This window comes from Esox lucius, chromosome 7 (assembly GCF_011004845.1).
Source record: "Esox lucius isolate fEsoLuc1 chromosome 7, fEsoLuc1.pri, whole genome shotgun sequence".
NCBI classification, from domain to species: domain Eukaryota; kingdom Metazoa; phylum Chordata; class Actinopteri; order Esociformes; family Esocidae; genus Esox; species Esox lucius.
The window spans coordinates 4,524,494-4,534,280 of record NC_047575.1 but is presented as its reverse complement, the minus strand read 5'-3'; positions in this window follow the sequence as shown (position 1 = coordinate 4,534,280).

Genomic DNA, 9,787 nt, shown 5'->3' with positions numbered 1-9,787 from the left:
CTGTTCCTCTGGTTGACTGACATTCTTGTGGTTTAGCTTTAGAACATTCTGGAAAACTCAACGTTTTCATAAACATGATGCCACAGAGGCATTGGTCGTTAGAGTTGTCATGAGATGAATACTAGGTAAGCAGTTAACACAGGCATGAGAGTATGTCTACCTCAGGTAAGGCACTATGACAGAGAAAATGAAGATTCAGGTGCCTCATGACACACACGGCACAAGTGTGTGTGTTTTTGTGTCTCTATTGCTCCTCTGTTGCACCCTGAGGTAAGGAGGGAAGCCAACAGCACCAGAAGGCACCATCTGTATAGCCATTTATAATTGCAATATTGTTTTTTGAAAACAAAAGTTTGCAAGTAGCTGCAGTGTTTCTTTAAGATAATAACAGATACAGGTCCAGTGTCTTCCTGGAAAGCCTATATCTGTGCAGGTAAATCCACAAAGCAAAACATCAACTACTAACACAGTGCAGCAGCATGTATGTTACATGTCGAGCCCTTTACTGTAATGTGTATGTGTTGTATGCAACGTTATATTGAGGTTTTCTGTTTTCCTAGGTTACAGCAGTTAAAACTGGACAAATGCAGAACCAGGTCAACCAGTTAAAGCGTGTCGGTGTGTGTGTTAGTGCGGAGAAAGGTTTCCCAATCATAATATGAATGGAGGGGCGCAGAATTAGTGTAGGAAGAAGGGAGGAAACCAGACACTCGGCATTCCTCTCCTTTCACTCATCTCTCTATTTCCTTTTCCTATTTCACAATTTTCCTCTTATTTTCAGAAGACCATTATAAGTAAAGAATATACTGTAAATACAACTGTCAATTTATTTGGATCACATCTGTATGGAAATACTTCACTCGTTTTTTAATATATATTTTCTAATATATTATATATTTTCTTTAAGCTTTTTATACATTTCACATCATTTTTGTCATTATGGGACCTGCACCTGAGGTTTGTCCAGGAAAATAAACTACTATTTTACCGGCATTATAGTTGCAACCTGTGATTCCACCCCTCTGATGTATAAGCAGATAAAAGTCAAATCATTTTCACTGGAAGAGGTTTGGAAACAAGGTCAGTGCCATTAAACGTCATTGTTTATCTCCTACCTTTAGATCCTGCAAGTGTTGCCTAAACCTATGGATATAACATGGTACAAACAAAATCTCTGTGGGGGAATGTTTTGGGGGGCTGGTGGACCAATATATAAGACTCTTGTATAATGAAAGACATCTTAGGTAACAAGCAATTTGTTGTATATATTATTGTAAGTCTTTATTTTAATTTTAAGGGGAATTGCTTTTGTGATTTTGAGAGAATGGTGATAATTGGTTGTGTTTTGCAGTGCTTTTCAATGTGCTTTGAAAACACTTGATTTGAGCACCTCTGCCAAATGTATGTGCTAAAATGGTTGATAGCAACCACACCTACTTGCCGTTGTTTTTGTCAATACGTTTTCTAGCTAAAGAATATAGACATTACGTAAGGAATATGCATCGATGTTTGGCCACAGGCCAGCGGTATACATGTCACGTCACCGTAACAGCATTCAGCTTCACTTAAGACTGCACGTCTTTATTCAAACCCACCCACCTAACTAACCCTAATATCTGAGGTACTTTTTGGGGATTTGCACGTAGGGTATTAATAAACCATAATGGCACCAGGTATGCACGCTGTGCAAAAGTAGCTTGAGATTATTTGACAGTTCTGGTCACCTGGGAATGGAGGTTCTTCAAACCATAAAAATGCTAGTTCAATACACAACTATGAAAATGGTAGATACATCTTTTCTCAGACAAATTAAATTTAGTCACACTAATAACTATCTAGCTAATAAGACTGTTCAGTCAAAAAGTTCTATAGACCACACACACAGTTGGAGTGTACAGAAAAAATAGAGAAAAAATATTTGAATGTACTCATGCAGTTTCCTGGTATTCCTGGTGGGTTTATATTATGTTTGGTGCCTTCACATTTGAATGAGGTTTGAGGGGTATCAGGCATGTACTGCATGCTTCAGGTCCTGCCACAACATCTTGATAAGATTAAGGTCAGGACTTTCACTTTCTCAATCGAAAACATAAATCTTCTTTCTCCTGAGCCATTCATTGGTAGATTTTTCCTTGAATGCTTCAAGTCTGTTGTTGTGAGACACATTTTCGGTCCAGCTTTAGCTGCTTGAATAATCGCCTAATATTCTGTTCAAGAATCTCCTGGTGTTCCTCAGAATTCATGGTTGCCTTGATGATGTATAGTTGAACAGGTCCAGAGGAGAAGCAGCCCCTGACTTTCCCACCAACATGCTTGACTATTGGGATAAGGTTATTTTGGTTAAAGGCAGTGTTGGGTTTTCACCAACTGTAGCGGTTTTTAAAAAATGGACATATCTGTCCATAGAATGGACTTCCAGAAACCTTCAGCTTTAACTAAGTGATCTCTGAAACTGCTTTAAAATGTTTTCTGAAACAAGTTCTCATTTTTCAAAACATTACACACAAATCCAAAAATTGCACACAAAAAATGCAAAATGCCTCATATCTCCTACGAGATGAAACACTGCTTTCAAAATACCATAAACACATCTCAAAATCAAGTATTTGCATCAAATGAAAAAACACTGTTTTCATAACAGTATATTTTTGAAGATACCATGTACACAGTTGTTCTAAATCTAAAGCATTTCTGGCTTTCATATGCTTATATCTACATTTCCATAGAATGATCTAGAGTGAAAGTAATGTGCTGAGAGGGGTTGAAATGTGCACCGATCAGCCATAACATTATGACCACATGCCTAATATTATGTCCACCTGCTCTTCCATTGCCTGAAGAAGCAGGACTGCTGATCACACACTTTCCAGCACCACATAAAGGAAAATTCCTCAAAAGGATTTTGATCTGGATTTTGATTTTGATCTGGACAGTGCTGTATGGACCAAGTGTGGCATGGTGATGGAGGACCTGGTTCAGGGCATCAGTGAGCTCCTGGACAGTCTGTGGCAATACATGGCGGTGTCGGATGCAGCGATACATGATGTCCCAGAGGATCTCAAGTGGATTCAGGTCTGGAGAATGTGAGGGCAAGTCAATGGCATCAGTGCCTTCGTCATCCAGGAACTGCCTGCACACGCTGGCCGCATGAAGCCGGGCATTGTCCTGCACCAGGAGGAACCCAGGGCCCACTGCAACAGCGTAAGGCCTCGCGATGGGTCTGAGGATTTCATCCGAGTATCTAACAGGTTAATGTTGGCTAGCACGTGGAGGTCTGTAAGACCCTCCAAGGATATGCCTCCCCAGACCATCACTGACCCACTGCCAAACATGTCATGCTGGATGATTTTGCACAACGTTCACCACATCCTCTCAAGACTCTTTCACATCTGTCACATGTGCTCAGTGTAAACCTGCTCTCATCTGTGAAGAGAACGAGGCACCAATGGCGAACCTGCCAATTCTGGTGTTTCCTGGTGAATGCCAATTGAGCTGCATGGTGTTGGGCTGTGAGCCCAGGTCTCACTAGAGGATGTTGGGCCCTCATGCCACCCTCATGGAGTCTGTTTCTGATAGTTTGGTCAGAAACATGCACACCAGTAGCCCACTGGAGGTCATTTTGTAGGGCCTTGGCAGTGCAGATACTGGTCCTGCTGCTGAGTTGATACCCTTTTATGGCCCTATCCATCTCTCCTCGTTTCCTGGTATCTCTTGCATGCTCTTGAGATTGTACTGGGAGACACAGCAAACCTTCCTGTGACGGCACGAATAAATGTGCCATCCTGGAGGAGCTGGACTACCTGTGCAACCTGAATGGGCTGCAGGTACCGCCTCATGCTACCAGTAGTGACAAGGACACTAGCAAAATGCTAAACTAGAGAAGTATCAGTACCTGAAAAACCATTCCCTTTTTGAGGGTTGTCTTGCTGTTGCCTCTCCAGTGCACCTGTTGTCACTTTAGTTGGCACTAAAACAGGTGACATTGATTTGCAATCACTTATGCATCCTAACTGGACAGATTAATATCTCTGATGTTTTACTGACTTGGTATTATACTGTGATGATTATATATTCCCCAATTTCTTTTGAGCAGTATATATTCATGGAGAAATGCATGAGGATCCATCTCCAATATTCTTTGTAACAGACAAAAGAATATACAGATCAGTAAATATGGCAGTGTCCAACACTCTGGCTTTGTATCTGCAAGTTTGAAGTACTGGAAGTAATGTCGCATACATACATCCACATAGTCGCAATGCAAATCTTTCTCTCAAATGACACCCTATACAGTTGTTTCATTCTCAATCAGTGCCCCCTGAGGACGCTTTGCTGTGTCGATAGGCTACCAGCATCAATGTGGTGGAACACTGCTGCATCATTTAGGATATGATCTATTACCTCCCTAAGCCTAATGGCATTGTTGGCCAAAACAATATTTACAATTGCCATCTCTTTTTCCTCTCTTGTAAACATCTCTTGTAAACATGCAACCTCGTCCTCCATGTTGTCTTTGACTTTCCACTCAGTAGAAGATTCAAAAACAGTATGCAGTATAATACAAAAGCACTTGGCTGCATTGTACTATAGTACTGTGGCCATCCATTCCTACAAAGCAGTGCAGTGAATAGGTGGCATAGAGCTCCAAATGTTTATGAAACACTACACAATAATACATATTTTACAGTACTGCTGTAGATAGTAGCCATTAGATAGTTGCATACCTTTTCGCATTTCTGAAGATTCAAATTATGGATGCCACTGTAAACCAAATCAAGTTGGGCTGGTCTCTCCGTGCAGCCTCCCTTATAATTAACCCATGGTTGATCAGAGGACCAATAAGCGTAGCCCTAATCTCATCAGAGACAGCTGTCTTCCATCTCTTCTTCACCCTCTTCTTCGCCCTCATTCTCTTCCTCCTTGTCCTTGTTCTTGTCCTCTGCCTCTCCCTCCCACTCCCTTTGCTCTCCACACAATGTTCACATCCATTGTTCTAAACAAGGGAGCTGACCTTGGGCCTTTTTATAGGCCTATACTAAAGCAGTGACTGGTTGGTGATGAAAGCAATGAATGTTTGCACATATCAGAATCTGAATCAGAAACAGTGTTATTGCCTAGTCAGTTTCACAACAAACAAGGAATTTGTTCTGGCTTGTTAGTGCAACCATTTATACAAAAATAAAAAAACTGAAGTTTGAGCATAAAAACAGTAGAGTGAGCATTAATAAATAGTTCATTTGAGGATTGTGTGTGTATGTGGATTGATGGAAGAGGTCAGGCTGGACTCTATAATGGCAGTGTAGAAGTGCACCATCATGGTCTTTGTCAGGTTGAACTTTTTCAGCTGCTGCAGGAAGTAATCCTCTGCTGAGCTTTCTTTTTAAGTGAGGTGATGTTCAGCTCTCACTCGAGATCCTGGGTGATGGTGGTGCCCAGAAAATGAAAGAGTTGACTGGAGAGCCACCCAGGCAGGCTGCGCTTCTCCTGAAGTCCTCTATCATCTCCACTGTCTTTAGGGTGTTGAGCTCCAAGTTGTTCTGACTGCACCAGGACAACAGATGGTCAATCTACCACCTATGGGCAGACTCATCAGAAATAAGTCAGATGAGGGTGGTGTCATCTGCAAACCTCAGGAGCTTGACTGAGTGGTGACTGGAGGTGCAGCTGTTGTTGTAAAGGGAGAAGAGTAAGCCTTCAGGGGAGCTAATGCTGATGATCAGGCGGTCAGACAAGTGCTTCCCAAGCCTCATGTGTAACCTTCTGTTGGACAGGAAGGCTGTGATCCACCTGCATGTGGACTCTGGCACTTCCAGTTGGGAGAGCTTGTGTTGGAGCAAATTAGGAATTATGTTGTTGAATGTGGAACTGAAGTCCACAAACAGGATTCTGGCATAGGTTCCAGGGGAGTCCAGATGCTTGAGGATGAAGTGAAGAGCCATGTTTACCGCGTTGTCCACAGACCTGTTGGCTCTGTAAAAAAATGCAGTGGGTCTAGTAGAGGGTCGGTGATGGTCTTGAGGGTAGGAGAGCACAAGGCGCTCAAATGACTTCATAACCACAGAGGTCAGGGCGACTGGTCTATAGTCATTAAGTCCTGTGATCCTTGACTTGTCTTGAGGACTGGGATGATGATGAAGGATTTGAAGCAGGTCAGAATGCAGCAAGTCTCCAGTGAGGTGTTAAAAATGTCAGCAAACACAGCAGAAAGCTGATCTGCACAGTGCTTTAGGGTGGACAGGGAGACAGTTTCATGCCCTGCTGCCTTCAGGGGTTCTGGCTCTTGAATAGACTGTTAATGTCCCCCTCCAGGATTGAAAGTGCCATTGTAGTGGCAAAGGTGGTTATGTTTGAGATTGGTGATTGTATATGGGCCCGGATGGTGGGGGGGCTGTGTTGACGGCTGGACACACAGGGAGAAGGTATGTTGTCAGGACTTCCCTTTTGTCTTTCAAATCTGCAGTAGAACTCATTCAGGTCATTGGCAAGTCACAGATTAATGTAGTGGGGCAATTTAGGCATGTAGTTGGAGGCCTCTCCAAACAGAAGCAGAGTAGTTGGCCGAGAACTGTTGTTTCAGTTTCAATCCATACAGGCATTTGGCTTCCTTTACTGCCTTAACAAAGCTGTACTTTGCCTCTCTGAACCTCTCTGTCCCTGGTCCTGAACGTCTCCTCTTTTTCCAAACACAGCCATCTGAGTTTAGCTGTGAACCAGGGTTTGTCATTGTTGTAACTCACTCTAGGTCTGTGTTGATGCATGTGGTGTGGGTGTGAAACACTGGTAAATAAGTGTAGGCTTTTGATTGGCTCTGTTTGGCAAAGGCAAGCAAGTTACTTCCTGTTTGACTTTTGTGTCTTAGGTAGAGAATTGTGTGTAGTGTTTTGCAAAAAGTGTTTTATGAAATTGGCAACTGAGTGAAAGACTGAGAATTAGCTTACAGTTTTATAGACTTGGTGTGCTTTTGCTCGTTGAGTCACAGGTTTCACAAATCATGTGACATGTAAAGATATTATGTGCAAGCAGTAAGAGGGGCAGATTTGTTCTCTTGACAGCAGAGGCTTCTTCCTAGCAACACTCCCATTAATCTTGTTTTGTTTCAGTGATCAACATATGGAATTGGTACCTATAAACCTGTTATGGCAGATAAAAAGGTTCTGATTATATTAAGATTTCATGGTGAACACTACAAAAATCTATCAATGCACAAGGAGTTCAAATACTTTGAAACAGCACTGTATGTGTTACAGGGGGAGCCGCGAGTGGGCCCAAGCGCACAACACCAGACAATCAGAGAAACAAAAAGGATGTTTTAATAGTGGCTGGGATGGAAGCACAGAGGCCGAGCTGGAGGGGTTGGGGCTGGGCAGGCAGGTAGGTAGGTGGGTAGGTAGGGCGAGGCAGACAGGACAGGGGGTAGGCAGAGCAGGTGGCTGACAATCGGGCAGGTGGAGGTATTTGGTAAGGTGGTTCTTGGTAACGGGGAATAAACAGGGTTAGTTGAAAGGAACAACTAAACTTGGTGCTCAAACTATGGTTTGGAGCGGCCGGGAACGTTACTACCTAGTTGTGAATAACAACGATCTAGCGCCGGACAGACGGAAACTAGGGTATATATAAGCAGGCTGATGAGGGAATGAATAGCAGGTGGAAACTAGGGTATATATAAGCAGGCTGATGAGGGAATGAATAGCAGGTGGAAACTAGGGTATATATAAGCAGGCTGATGAGGGAATGAATAGCAGGTGCTGAGACTTGAGGGGCAGTGGGGGAAAGCCCCACATACATGGACAGACAGGAGAGAGACAAAGCCTGGCCCGGACTATGAGGAGGTGGATGCGGAGGGCGTGATAGTATGTTTAATAGTGGTTTCCATTTACAGCAATATTGCTTTGAGCACAACTATACTAGCTATTCTATAGCTACACTAATTGTGAAACATTAGGGAATCTATGAGAGAAAAAAATTAAACCCTGTCCAGGTTGAACAATAAGAAAACAGAGTCGTCCTAAGAGTTATCATATACCACAAAAAGATGGATGACTTTTCTTAGTCGCACTAGTGAAGAAAAAATATCAACCCCCCAGATTGTAGGTAGATTTTATTGTTCATATGTCTTTGTTGAAAAAATCCTCTGGTGGGCCGGATCCAGCCTCGACAACACTATTACATTGCCTGTAAAAGATTTTCCCTGGTATATGGTTTTCGGTCATAGACCTTCCACCGCCACACAGAGAAAAACTCTTCTATTGGGTTGAGGAAAGGGTTGTATGGTGGAAGGTAATTTATGAATTTATGAATTACTGGTGGATGTTGAACACCACAGTGAAAGCTGACATGGTCCCACACCACAAGATGGACAGAATGCACAGCCTGCTGATGATCCTGCTGCTCATGCTCAATCAAAACATCCCGAAGACCACCCAGAAATGGAAGGAGATGAAGACCACCCAGACATGGAAGGAGATGTTCAATGTTATATGGCCCGTGGGTTGGCCCATGACGGTGGAGAACCCCGCGATTACTTATGGCTGCACCAAGGGTGACATTGCCACCACGCTTGCCAGGGACTTCCACAATGGCAAGTTGGCCAATTATTTTTCTGCTACTCCTTCTCCTCTTCACCCCATTAAATCCTGCTTCATCTACAAAAATGTATTCATGGGGCCTTTCCATGGAATCCAATTCAAACACTTTATATATAACAAGAAACCAGGCAAGCTTAGTTCAGCCGGCCTGCAATAGAAAGTGTTACTCTCTCAAGATTCAAACCCGGGTGACCCAGATGAAAGGCTGTGTCATTAACCACTACACCATGGAGCTGTACATTTGCTGGGTGTCAGTATAGCCTCTTGTCTCTATTATGAACAAATCCTCTTTGCCACTGACCGTTTTAATAGTTAATTGGCCATTCATGAATGACATTGATACAGTTAAACTGACTAACGTTTCTTACTAAGTTTACCTCCACCACAAATAGTGGCTATGTATTGCGTTTGCCACTGGCCGTTTTAACAGCTTATTAGCCAGTAATAGGCTAACTAGTATCTACTAACTTTCTAGGAATAATTATAAGAATTAAGCAATTGCAATCGAGACTGAAGATGAACTATTCCATGCCAAAAACAGTCACAATATATGCGTATACAGTTTCAGTTAAGGCTTACTATAACATAACTATGTTGTTAAGTGTCCCGAACATCCACCAGAAACAGTCGGAATATACAGTGAGGGGAAAAGTATTTGATCCCCTGCTGATTTTGTACATTTGACCACTGACAAAGAAATTATTTTAATGAGTGAAATAAGTATTTGATCCCCTCTCAATCAGAAAGATTTCTGTCTCCCAGGCGTCTTTTATACAGGTAACGAATTGAGATTAGGAGCACCATTCTAAAAGGAGTGCTCCTAATCTCAGCTTGTTACCTGTATAAAAGACGCCTGTCCACAGAAGCAATCAAACAATCACATTCCAAACTCTCCACTATGGCCAAGACCAAAGAGCTGTCCAAGGATGTCAGAGAAGGATGTCCAAGGATGTCAAAATTGTAGACCTACACAAGGCAGGAATGGTGTACAAGACCATCGCCAAGCAGCTTGGTGAGAAGGTGACAACAGTTGGTGCAATTATTCGCAAATGGAAGAAACAAAATAACTGTCAATCTCCCTCGGTCTGGGGCTCCATGCAAGATCTCACCTCGTGGAGTTGCAATGATCAAGAGAACAATGTGGAATCAGCCCAGAACAACACGGGAGCATCTTGTCAATGATCTCAAGGCAGCTGGTACTG